This window comes from Gekko japonicus, unplaced genomic scaffold, assembly GCF_001447785.1.
Source record: "Gekko japonicus isolate JY-2015 unplaced genomic scaffold, Gekko_japonicus_V1.1 scaffold345, whole genome shotgun sequence".
Classification (NCBI taxonomy): domain Eukaryota; kingdom Metazoa; phylum Chordata; class Lepidosauria; order Squamata; family Gekkonidae; genus Gekko; species Gekko japonicus.
In genome coordinates, this window is record NW_015173684.1 from 8,140 (window position 1) to 21,250 (window position 13,111).

Consider the following 13,111-nt stretch of genomic DNA (forward strand, 5'->3'; position numbering starts at 1 on the left):
AAGTCTACTGTCCCTATCTACGGCCACATGGTACAGGGATGGGGCTGCCTACCGGCACCCAGGTGGTGGGGCTTGCTGTTCTCCGGCTCGACTCCTTCTTCTTCTGGCGGTCTTCGGGGTCGGTGGCTTTCTTTGGCGGGCCCATCTGGTGCGCGGTTCACGTCAGCATGGCTCCGGCTAATGTCCATTTCGGCTCCGCCGCGCCTGCGCCTCCACGTCACCATGCCTCTGCCGTCTCTCCGCCTCTGCCGTCATCCGTTCCACCGCTCGATGTTGCACTTGCTGGCCACCAGGGCTCGCCTCACCGATCTCGCCACCGCCACTCGTCGCTCTGCCGCCGCCGATGCTCCCACCACACCTCGCAACGGAGGAGGGTCCCCCCTGCCACCTAGGGCAGGTATCCATTTATCTACTCGCTGTTGTTACTGCTTTCGAACCGCTGGGTGGGCGGGAGCTGGGACTACGGCCGGGAGCTCACCCCGGCCGCGGTGGGTCTCGAACAGCCATGGTGGCTGTTCATTGTTATTACAGCAGGCGTTTTACCGCCTGCGCCACTGCTCCCCACAAGTTGACTGATGAGGTCCTTTGGGAGGTTGAATTGTGGAAACCATGCCTGATTAGATCTTCCGAAAGTTGTTTCCTAATGTCTACAGTAGCGGTCTTCAACTCTTGGGTCGGGAACCTCTGTCACCACATCTTTCTTCTTTTTGGGGGGGGTGGGGGTTGGAAGGGCCTGTGTCAGACTCCTGCAGCAATCCGTTCCCAATAGCTTTCACTCAAAGAAGTAAAGTTTATTGAGACATTGAGAGTATGCAGATATCTTAACACCTTTAGTGTTAGAACTGGTCTAAAGCGCGGGAAGCAAGCTGATATACATTGTTCAAGAGGGCCCCCTGATGGCTCAGGTCCAATCAGAGACCTAGCACCCCGCCAAAGCAACGGGCAAGTGTTCTCAGGAGAAAAGTACACCAGACACTCAAGGTCAAGGCTTCGGTTACATAGATAGAGAAAGACCGGGGAATACAGCAGAAGCTTCCTTCTCATGGGGTGGCCAAAGTATTTGAGCTTCAGTTTCATTATCTGGCCTTCCAGGGAACAGTCAGGGTTGATTTCTTTTAGGATTGACTGATTTGATCTTCTTGCAGTCCAAGGGACTCTCAAGAGTCTTCTCCAGCACCACAGTTCAAAAGAATCTATTCTTCGGCGCTCGGCCTTCCTTATAGTCCAACTCTCGCAGCCATACATGACTACTGGGAATACCATTGCTTTGACCATGCGGACTTTTGTGAACTGGTCCATGGGGTTGCGAAGAGTCGGACTCGCCTGTGCGACTGAACAACAAAAAAATAGCAGAAGCGAAAGTTAAAATTCCAGAGTCCCCCCTCACGCCCATGGCAGCTAGAACATCCAGAGGCCTAGCTGACCACCTGCTGCTAGTGTGCAAGTGTGTGGCCTCCTGTCCCTGTGATGAGGTCCTTTGAGAAGTTGAATTGTGCAAACCATGCCTGATTAGATCTTCCAAAGGTTGCTTCCTTCTGTTTACAGTAGTGGTCTTCAACTCTTGCATCTGGGAACTCCGTCACCACATCTTTTGGGGGGAGTTTTGGGAAGGACCTGCTGCTAGTGTGCAAGTGTGTGGCCTCCTGTCCCTGTGATGAGGTCCTTTGAGAAGTTGAATTGTGCAAACCATGCCTGATTAGATCTTCCAAAGGTTGCTTCCTTCTCTTTACAGTAGTGGTCTTCAACTCTTGCATCGGGAAACTCCGTCACCACATCTTTTGGGGGGAGTTTTGGGAAGGACCTGCTGCTAGTGTGCAGGTGTGTGGCCTCCTGTCCTTCTTTGCATGCATGCTATGAGGAACAGAAGACATCAGTGAGGCATCACTTGGTGTTACAGAGGGATTCCTCCACGGCTGTGCTCCTAGACCTCTCCCTTGCTAAGGAATCAGCTGTCCTGTCCCCCAGCTCTCTCGGTCTGTTGTCTGAGGTCGATGCTGGTAAGGTCATAGATCTCCTCTTCCTGTCCCATGGCTCTGGTGTCACATGACTTCCTGCGCGTGCTTCCTGCTCACGATTCATGGTCATTGTTCCCTCTAAGCTGAGTTAGTGTGAGCTAGCTCACACTTCTTTAACCTCTGGTGCACACATTTTTTGTCTTAGCCCAGGAAGGATGGCTCCGGAGCAAACTAATTTATGCAGTGGTCCAGGTGCTTGCTCACAGCTTTAATGCCAGTTTGGTGGAGAGCCAGTTTGGTGTAGTGGTTAACTGCACGGACTCTGATGTTGGAGAACCGGGTTTGATTCCCCACTCCTCCACTTGCAGCTGCTGGATGACCTTGGGCAAGCCATGGTTCTGTCAGAGCTGTTCTCTCAGGAGCAGTCCTCCAAAGAGCTCTCTCAGCCCCGCCTACCTCACAGGGTGTCTGTTGTGGGGAGGGGAAGGGGAAGGAGTTTGTAAGCCGCTCTGAGACTCCCAAGTGAAGGGCAGGGTATAAATCCAATCTCTTCTTCTCTTCTTCTTCACAAAGTAGAATTTTTGCTCACAAGACTCCACAGCATAGAGGGAGTATTGTTCGTGGTAGGTCTCAGGTATGGAACAGTTGAAGACTGCTGGTCTACAGAACTCTTGAAAGCACAAAGCTAGCATGAAGTGGTGGGTAAGAATGTCCAACTAGTATCTGGGAGACCCAAATTCAAATCCCCACTTCTGTCATACAAGCTCGCCGGGTGACCTTGTGCTGGCCACACTCTCTCAGCCTATCCTACCTCGCGGGGTTGTTATGAGGATGAAATGACGAAGAAGAAGAAGGGTTGGATTTATACCCCACCCTTCACTCGAAGTCTCAGAGCGGCTTACCACCTCCTTTCCCTTCCTCCCCTCAGAACAGACACCCTGTGAGGTAGGTGGGGCTGAGAGAGCTCTTTTGAGAACTGCCCATTCAAGAACAGTTCTGACAGAACTTGTGACTGACCCAAGGTCACACCAGCTGGCTGCATGTGGAGGAGCGGGGAATCAAACCCAGCTCTCTACATTAGAGTCCGCCACTCTTAACCACTACACCAAACTGGCTGAAATGCAGGAGAGGAAAGCGATATAAACCGGTTTGGGTCCCCACTGGGGTTAAAGGTGGGGCTGCGGTGGCTCAAGTGGTTAAGACACTGAACTGCAGGCTGTGGAAGGTCAGTAGTTCAGCAGTTCGAGACCCGAGTGTGCCGCATGACGCAGTGAGCTCCCGTCTCTAGTTCCAGCTCCTGCCAACCTAGCAGTTCGAAAGCAAGAAATTGCAAGTAGATAAATAGGTACCACTTCGGTGGGAAGGTAACAGCGTTCTGTGCGCCTTGGTGTTTAGCGCTGACTCTTCGGCTTGGAAACGGAGATGAGCACCGCAACCCTAGAGTCGGATTCGACTGGCTTTCGAGCAAGGGAAACCTTTACCTTTACCTTACACATTAATTAATTAAATATCTTTGAAACTGTTATCTTGCTACTTACTTACCTCCTCCCCCCCCCCTTCTCTGGACAGAAGAGGAACTTCCCGGGAAAGTGGTCTGGATAACGGGAGCCTCCAGCGGGATTGGCGAGGAGATGGCCTACCAGCTAGCGAAGATCGGCTCACGACTCGCACTCTCGGCCAGACGGGAGAATGAACTGGAGAGGGTGAAAAAGAAGTGCCTGGGTAAGAGGTGTTTATTTGGTAAAAATGTATATCTGGAATTTCATTTTCTGCAAAGTGGGTGACGATTGTAAGAAGTGTGAAACAGCAGCAGAATCCTTTGCGTGCCCTAGTTGGTGCGTCCTGGGAGGTCATCCTTATTTCAGTGAGGTGTTCGTTTTGCAAAGGTAAAATACAACGGACATTAATTAAACCTGGTAATGGCTGGGGGTGGGGAGGGCAGAATATTTTCTGTCAAGCAACCCAATTCTCAATGCCCTAGAGCCCACCCTCCAAAGCATCCATTTTCTCCAGGGGAACTGATCTCTGTAGTCTGGAGATGAGCTGTAATTCCAGGGGATCTCCAGGTCCCACCTGGAGGCTGGCATCCCACCTGGGGCTTTGGGGCTGATTGCTTCCAGGTAGACGGTGATGGATGATCACTAGGGGAAAGGTGGTGGCCGTGGAAGGCTGGGCTTGTGTTCCAGAAGTCCAGTTCCAAGTGATGTTTGCTCACCAAACACGGGAAACCGAGGCTCGCTCCTGCTCAGCCTATGGGAAGACTGATGAGGTTTAATCGTTAGTTGTATGTTGTTAGTTAGGTCTTTCATCAGTGTTGAAAAAAGGAGTCATGGTCAGGTTGCCAACTCCGGGTTGGGGAAATTCCTGGAGATTTGGAGGTGGAGCCTAAGAAGGATTGGGTTAGAAGAGGGGAGAGACCTCAGCACAGTATAATGCGATTGAGTCCGCCCTCCAAAGCAGCCATTTTCTCCAGGGGAGCTGATCTCTGTAACATGGGGGCTGGTTGTAATTCCAGGAGATCTCCAGGCCCCACCTAAAGGTTGGCAACCGTAGTTCATGGGCTGTCTGTGCTGTGCAAAAATCTGATATATTTGATGTTGGAGGTACTATTTGGAGAAATTAACAGAGGAATGAATAGTATTCCCCCAATTTTGTTTGCATAATTTCCGTAAACCACAATCTCTCGTTGGTTTTTTTTTGGATAGATACCCTCTCCAGCATGGATAAAAACGGAGGGTATAAACAAGAGTAAGAAAGAAAAATGCGATTTAATCTTATTTGTACGTTTTTTTGTTATGTTGGGCTTGTTTCTAGGGTTACCACCCAATCTGGAGAAAAATGTCTTATCCCTTTAACAAGGGCATTGTGGGACCCCCCCATGTCATGAAAAGCTGCCACACATCCTCTTAAAGGGATAGGACACTTTTTCTCCAGGCCTGTTGGCAACCCTGGCTGCATCTTGTCACTGGTCAGCTGAGTGTGGAGCAGGGTTGTCAGCCTTGAGGAATTACAAGTAATCTCCAGACTTCAGAGATCACTTCCTCTAAAGAAGATGGCACCTTTGGAGGGTGGACTCTACAGCATCGCACCCCTGATAAGATCCCCACCTTCTCCAAACTCCGCCCCCCAATCTCCAGGAATTTCCCAACCCAAAGTTGGCAACCGTAGTGTGGAGTCGTCCTCTGGAGGATAAAGGTAAAAGTTCCCTTGCTCGAAAGCCAGTCGAATCCGACTCTAGGGTTGCGGTGCTCATCTCCGTTTCCAAGCTGAAGAGCCAGCGCTGTCCGAAGACGTTTTCGTGGTCATGTGGCCGGCATGACTAAACTCCAAGGCGCACGGAACGCTGTTACCTTCCCACCGAAGTGGTACCTGTTTATCTACTTGCAATTTCTTGCTTTCGAATGGCTAGGGTGGCAGGAGCTGGAACGAGAGACGGGAGCTCACTCCGTCATGCGGCACCCGGGTCTCGAACTGCTGAACTACCGACCTTCCATAGCCTGAAGTTCATCGTCTTAACCACTTGAGCCACCGCAGCTCCTCCTCTGCACAAAATAGTGCAGCTTTTAGAGTTAGCTACAAGTGAGAACCTGCAGGGATTTGTGGGGTGGGCATATCATTTCCCCACCGCCACTATTTCCTCTTTATTTCCCTTCCCTGGCAGTCCCCACAGGCTCACCCCTGCCCTTCTCGCCTTCCCAGCCAACAGCCAAGCTACCTTTTTACCCCCTGTCTTCAGTTCTCCCCCCAGGCCTCTAAGTCTCTCTCCCTAACCTATTTCACAGGGTTGCTGTGGGCTAGATCAGAGTAGTGCAGGACCGCATGCACGGCCCCAGTCTGCTCAGAGGAAAGGTGAGGTTAAAAAGGTGATACATATTCAGGATGTGCTGTACTGATGTGGGGACAGATCCTGTCTGCACTGCCCAGGAAGCTCACACCCTACAGAACTGGCAGAAACAGGAGCGTGGGATATGGGGAGTTTGTTGGCCAGAGTGCAGCAGTGGCTTTTTGGCATGGGACGTTATCTGGGGCAAAGGTGGCAGCCCCTTTTCTCTCTTCCCGCCATGGGGCTCTCACTTGAGGTTGCTGTAACTGTGGGTTTCTCACTCGAGGTTACCCTGACCTCCTTTGGAAATGCATAAAAGACTTTCTCAACCAGGGCTTTGAGAACCGGATTCCATACAGCCTTGGAAGAGAGCCATGTGGGGTTAGGGATCAACAGAGGAACCTGTGCTTTTGACACCCTTCTGGACTGGGCTATAATCCTGAGTAACACTTCAAAGGGCATGTAATGGGAATTAATTGCATGTCAGTGTTTAGCAACTAGGAAAGGCAATCGGTTAATTGGCCTTCCTGTGGCATCCTTGACTGAGGCCCTGGGCTACATGAGTGTAACTGTTGGTTTGTGCAAGAGACTCTGTGGGAGTCACACCCAGAGATCTTTGTTTTCATGGCTTCAAAGTTTCCAGAAATTTAACAGCCTGGGGGGGGGGTGCGAACATCCCTCCCCCCCATGGAAGAAAATGGAAAGTTAGTGAGATATTGCAATGTATACGGTACTTCCTTCTAGTGATGTCGGCCTCCAGGTGGGACCTGGGGATCCCTCCGGAATTACAGCTCATCTCCAGACTACGGAGATCAGTTCCCCTGGGGGAAAAAATTGCATGTTTTAGAAAGGTAAACTTTGCCAGGTCCCCTCAGGACACTGGAAGGGAACGAGGGGGTAGAGTTGCGAGATGCAGGTTAGAAGAAGAAGAAGAAGAGATTGGATTTATACCCCGCCCTTCACTACCCAAAGGAGTCTCCGAGCGGCTTACAAACTCCTTCCCCTTTCCCTTCCCACAACAGACACCCCGTGAGGTAGGTGGGGCTGAGAGAGCCCTTTCAAGGACAGCTCATCAGAACTGTGGCTTTCCCAAGGTCATCCAGCAGGTGCAAGTGGAGGAGTGGGGAATCAAACCCGGTTCTCCCAGATTAATCAAACTGGCTCTCAGATGGAGGCTAAAAAACTGAGCTAGCTGAAGAAGAAGAGATTGGACTCATAGCCCACTGTCACTTGGAGTCTCAGAGTGGTTTACAAACTCCTTTCCCTTCCCCTATCCACAACAGACATGCCTGTGAGGTAGGTGGGGCCGAGAGAGCTCTGACAGAAACTGCTCTTTTTCAAGAACAGCTCTTATCAAAACTACGGCTTGCCCAAGGTCATCCAGCAGGTGCAAGTGGAGGAGTGGGGAATCAAACCCGGTTCTCCCAGATTAATCAAACTGGCTCTCAGATGGAGGCTAAAAAACTGAGCTAGCTGAAGAAGAAGAGATTGGACTCATAGCCCACTGTCACTTGGAGTCTCAGAGTGGTTTACAAACTCCTTTCCTTTCCCCTTCCCACAACAGACACCCCTGTGAGGTAGGCGGGGCCGAGAGAGCTCTGACAGAAACTGCTCTTTTTCAAGAACAGCTCTTATCAAAACTACGGCTTGCCCAAGGTCATCCAGCAGGTGCAAGTGGAGGAGTGGGGAATCAAACCCGGTTCTCCCAGATTAATCAAACTGGCTCTCAGCTGGAGGCTAAAAAACTTGAGCTAGCTGAAGAAGAAGAGATTGGATTCATACCCCACTGTCACTTGGAGTCTCAGAGTGGTTTACAAACTCCTTTCCTTTCCCCTTCCCACAACAGACACCCCTGTGAGGTAGGCGGGGCCGAGAGAGCTCTGACAGAAACTGCTCTTTTTCAAGAACAGCTCTTATCAAAACTACGGCTTGCCCAAGGTCATCCAGCAGGTGCAAGTGGAGGAGTGGGGAATCAAACCCGGTTCTCCCAGATTAGAGTCCGCGCACTTAACCACTGTACCAAACAAGGAAACACCGGGAGATTTGCAGATGGAGCCTGGGGAGGGCAGGGACCTCGGTGGGGTCCCTACAGAATACGTTCATATTGCTAATGGTTTTTCTTTAGCGTTTTCTTCCTCATTGCATACTATATGCCGTGGTTCCCCCTTTATCTTCTCAGTCTCCGGGTTGTGGCTGGAGTCCTCCCAGAATAATAACTGGTCTCCTCGTTACAGAAACCAGTTTCCCTGAAGAAAATGGCTGCTTTGGGAGACGGACTCTGTGGCATTATCCCCCACAGAGGTCCCTCTCCTCCCCATACCTGCCCTCCCCAACCTCCACCTCCCCAAATCTCCAAGAAGCCTGGGGACCCTGCAACACAGACATCTCTGAGCTGAAAACAGTGCCATCCAAAAGGATTAAAGAAATCGGAGCCATTCAGCCTTCCTGAGAGCCAGTTTGGAGTGGTGGTGAAGTGCATGGACTCTAATCCGGGAGAACCGGGTTTGATTCCCCACTCCTCCACTTGCACCTGGCTGGATGACCTTGGGCAAGCCATAGTTCTAGCACAGCCATTCTTGAAAAAGAGCCGTTTCTGTCAAGAGCTCTCTCAGCCCCGCGTACCTCACAGGGGGTCTGTTGTGGGGAGGGGAAGGAGTTTGTAAACCACTCTGAGACTCCTTTGGGTAGTGAAGGGCGGGACAAAAACCCAATCTCTCCTTTTCCTCCTCCTCCTCCTCCTCCTCCTCCTTCTCCTTCCTTCCTTCCTTCCTTCCTTCCTTCCTTCCTTCCTTCCTTCCTTCCTTCCTTCCTTCCTTCCTTCCTTCCTTCCTTCCGGGCTGGGATCGTCTTAGGCTTAAAAAAAATTAAGAGGAAATATTGCAGAAGTTTATAAAACTTTGGTCTCGGTCCAGGTTGACTTTTCCACTAAATGGACGGAGAGGTGTGATTGCCGCCAAATTCTCCTCTTCCAACAGCCACTGCCCCAATTTGCACCTATGGCGGGCAGTCCCTCACACTTCCCTCCCGCAGAGGTCAGTTTCCCCTCCAAAACGTTGTTCCCTTCTGCGTAACGTGGTTGTCCTCTTTGTCTTTAAAAGATTCTGTTCCGCCCTGTCACAGAAATATAATTTGGTTTATAGCCCAGCCCTGGAAACTGAAGGAAGAATAAGGAGCCCTTTGGGGTTGAACTCCTTCAAACGGCACTTGAGATGATGTGAAAGTCAAACCGAACAAAATGTTTTATTTAAAAGACGGGAATGTCAGGTGTAAGTAGGTGTTGTAAAACTTCGAGGCAAAAATCAGTGGTTGTCCAGACTGTAATTCTTTATACAGGCCAATGAGAGTTATTGAAGACTATTTTCTTAGTTACTGAAATCTTAATCTCGAGAGGTTTTTTCCCCTGGGTTTCCCAAACACTACAATGCTTCATCAGTCAATCCTAAAAGAAATCAACCCTGACTGTTCCCTGGAAGGCCAGATAATGAAACTGAAGCTCAAATACTTTGGCCACCCAATGAGAAGGGAGCACTCACTGGAGAAGACCCTGATGCTGGGAAAGATTGAAGGTCAAAGAAGACGGGGACGGCAAAGGATGAGATGGTTAGACAGTGTCAAAGATGCAACGAACATGAAATTGAGCAAACTTCAGAGGACGGCGGAAGACAGGCGGGCCTGGCGTGATGTGGTCCATGGGGTTGCGAAGAGTCGGACAACTGTGCGACTGAACAACAACAACAAAAAATTTCCTCAGGGCTGCCACCTTCTTTCAGTGCCTAACTCCCTTCCTTGTAATCCCTTATTTCTGTCTAGCTTTTGAGGGGTCTCAAGCTGTGTCCCCTCTAAGCTGAGTTAGTGTGAGCTAGCTCACTGCTCTTTAGCCTCCAGCTCACACATTTTTGACTTAGCTCAGGAAGAATGGCTCCAGAGCAAACTAATTTATGCAGCAGCCAAATTGCTCACTCACAACTTTAATGCCAGTAGCTCCCAAAGTAGAATTTTTGCTCACAAGACTCCAGAACTTAGAGGGAGCATTGGGTCCCAGCAGTTTTCTTTCACAGCAGACCAGGGATCTCCTCAGAGCTAATTGTCCTGTTTAACTGGGGAAGGATTCTTCTGATTTCCATAGAAGATGTCTCCCCCGTTCCTTTGGCCTGAACGGGAGTCTCATCTCACTACCCAGCCGCCTGGCCAAATCTCATCTCCAGTTCGCATGTCTGTGTGTAAAACTGCTTTCAGCAGAGGCTGAGAGACTCCAACTCTTCGACTGAATTCTTCCTCAGAGCAGATTTTCAACAGTTAAGGGACAGAACCGTCTCTCTTCTCTCAATTCAGGAATCTGTCAGAATGACGCTCTTTCCCCCTCGGCACCCAGCTACTAAACATTTCTTCCCTTAGTTGGAGCAAAGCCACTCAAAGCTCTCCATTCTTTTCTTTTATAAACAGTTTTATTTTTTTATACAAGACAAACAAAAAACACCAAACAGGCATACATACGGAAATTTCGGGATTCCCTTTACAACATTATTTCTCTGTACCTCATACATTGTCTTATTATATTTTTTTATTCTTCCACCATATATCTTTGAATAAATCTTTGCTCATAACTAAAAAAAAATATAGTTCATATCTTCTGATTCGGTTGTAAGTCGATACGTTTTGTTTATTATATTCTTCGGTCCGTTTATAAAACCTTGTCCAAGTGTCCTCGAAGTTTCCTTCGTTTTGTCCTCTCAAAATTAAAGTTAATTTGTCCATCTCTGCAGCTTCCAATATTTTATTTATAATTGAAGCTCTCCATTCTTGAGGAGATTTAACTCTTCACCTCCAGTACTCTGATAGTGTAGTATTTTAAAGCCTCTTTCAAGGGCTGTTCGTCACAGCACCCCACACCATTCCTGAGGGCTCCCCATCCTCCTGGAAGAGCAGTTTGGGGAGACTAGAAGAAGAAGAGAAGAGATTGGATTTATACCCAAAGATGTCTCAGAGCGGCTTACAAACTCCTTTCCCTTCCCCTCCCCACAACAGATACCCTGTGACGTAGGTGAGGCTGAAAGAGCTCGACAGAAACTGCTCTATTTCAAGAACAGCTCTTATCAGAACTACGGCTTGCCCAAGGTCATCCAGCAGGTGCAAGTGGAGGAGAGGGGAATGAAACCCGGTTCTCCCAGATTAGAGTCCGCACACTTAGCCACTACACCAAACTGGCTCTCTAGTGGTGTGCCCAGGGAAGGGGAAGACCGGAAAGTTGTGTTCCGCCGGCGGAAGTGCCTTCCCTCGGCAGAGGCTTTAATCGGAAGGATCTAACCCAGGGGACCCCTACCTGGTGCTCATTAGGGTTGCCAACCTCCAGGTGTCACCTGGAGATCTCCTGCTATTACAGTTGATCTCCAGACAACCAAGATCAGTCCCCCCTGGAGAAAATGGCTGATTTGGAGGGTAAGCTCTATGGCATTATACCCTGCTGAGGTCCCTCCCTTCCCCAAACCCCACTCTCCCCAGGCTCTGCCCCCCAAATCTCCAGTTATTTCCCTATCCTGAGCTGGCAGCCCTAGTGCTCGTGGGTGCCATGGCGCCCGCCGACACCTTCCTTGGTGAGCCAGTTTGGTGTCGTGGTTAAGTGCGTGGACTCTAATCTGGGAGAACCGGGTTTGATTCCCCAGTCCTCCACTCGCAGCTGCTGGATGACCTTGGGCAAGCCGTAGTTCTGATAAGAGCTGTTCTTGGAAAAGAGCAGTTTCTGTCAAGAGCTCTCTCAGCCCCACCTACCTCACAGGGTGTCTGTTGTGGGGAGGGGAAGGGAAAGGAGGTTGTAAGACGCTCTTGAGACCCCTTTGGGTAGTGAAAGGCGGGGTATAAATCCAATCTCTTCTCTCTCTTCTTCTTCTTCTTGGTGCCCTCCAAGTGTTTTTAGAAAGTGGGCGGGGACAGTTGGGGCTTTTGCCCAGCAAGGCTTCCGATTGGTCACGGGACATTTGGCTGGCTGTAAAGATTTTTAAAGCTGTTGCTATGGTAGCAGCCTGTGGCAGCCATTTTAGGGCTGGCTCTGCCTCCTCCAGCAGCCATTTTGGGGCAGCCTTTCTGTGGCTGCACCCACCACACTGAGCCAGAACTCCAGATGTGCCCACAGGTTGGGGGACCCCAATCTAATCCTATGCATGGTGCAGAGAAAATGGGGAGAGAGGACTTTGCTCCCCATCCCGTAATATTGAGGTATTGCTCAAGAAAAAGCGCCTCCTTTCAGACCAGCTTCTAATGAAGGGTTCCACCTTAAAAACAACAACAACCTTTTGCTTTTTTACAGTTTTTCTCTAGCCTGCGGGGCTGTTCTAGGAATGCTATTTTAGACTGCTGAATGTTGTTTTTCAGTCCCCAGCAGGCTCTGGGCTTGTTTATTGCCTGGTTCTCTAATTCAGCTTTTATTACGTTGTTTATTGTCGCATCTATAACGTTTTGCTGCCTTGTTCTCCAGCCTGGTGATTGCTGCTTTACTGTCTGTATTATATTGTGTTTTAGGGTCGTGTTCTCTAACCTTCTGAAATCATACAGAAGGTTAGGAGAGCCAGTTTGGTGTAGTGGTTAAGTGCGCGGACTCTAATCTGGGAGAACCGGGTTTGATTCCCCACTCCTCCACTTGCACCTGGTTGGATGAACTTGGGCAAGCCGTAGTTCTGACAAGAGCTGTTCTTGAAAAAGATCCGTTTCTGTCAGAACTCTCTCAGCCCCACCTACTTCACAGGCTGTCTGTTGTGGGGCAGGAAGGGAAAGGAGTTTGTAAGCCGCTCTGAGACACCTTTGGGTAGTGAAGGGCAGGGTATAAGAACATAAGAGACGCCAATGTTGGATCAGGCCAAAGGCCCATCCAGTCCAACACTCTGTGTCACACAGTGGCCAGAAATACCAGGTGCCATCAGGAGGTCCACCAGTGGGGCCAGGACATTAGAAGCCATCCCACTGTTGACCCCCCCCCCAAGCACCAAGAAGACAGAGCATCACTTGCCCCAGAGCCCCTATCTATACCTTGTGGCTAATAGCCACTGATGGACCTCTGCTCCATATCTATATATCTAATTCCCAACTTGCCCCCTCCGTGCGGATACTTAAATCAGCACGGAGGGGGCAGCTGGGGGGCTGGGGGAGGTTTGTGCACACGTGGGCCAGTCCCCACGTGTGCACAAAAATAAAAAAAGTTTAAAAAAAATTCGGGGGGATGTTAAAATTCGAAAGTGCAAGCGAGAGCGTCTCCTGCGCGTGTGCAGGAGACGCTCTGCGAACGCTGCCGCCGCCTCCTCCTCCTCCTCGGAGCCAGCAGGCAGGCAGGCCGGCCGGGTGGGTG

The 13,111-nt window shown here is 50.1% G+C and overlaps 1 pseudogene; it reads left to right on the plus strand.

Moving 5' to 3' along the window:
* The first annotated feature begins 222 nt into the window (after nucleotides 1–222).
* Nucleotides 223–13,111, plus strand: part of LOC107120389 — a 37,629-nt pseudogene continuing 24,740 nt past the window's right edge.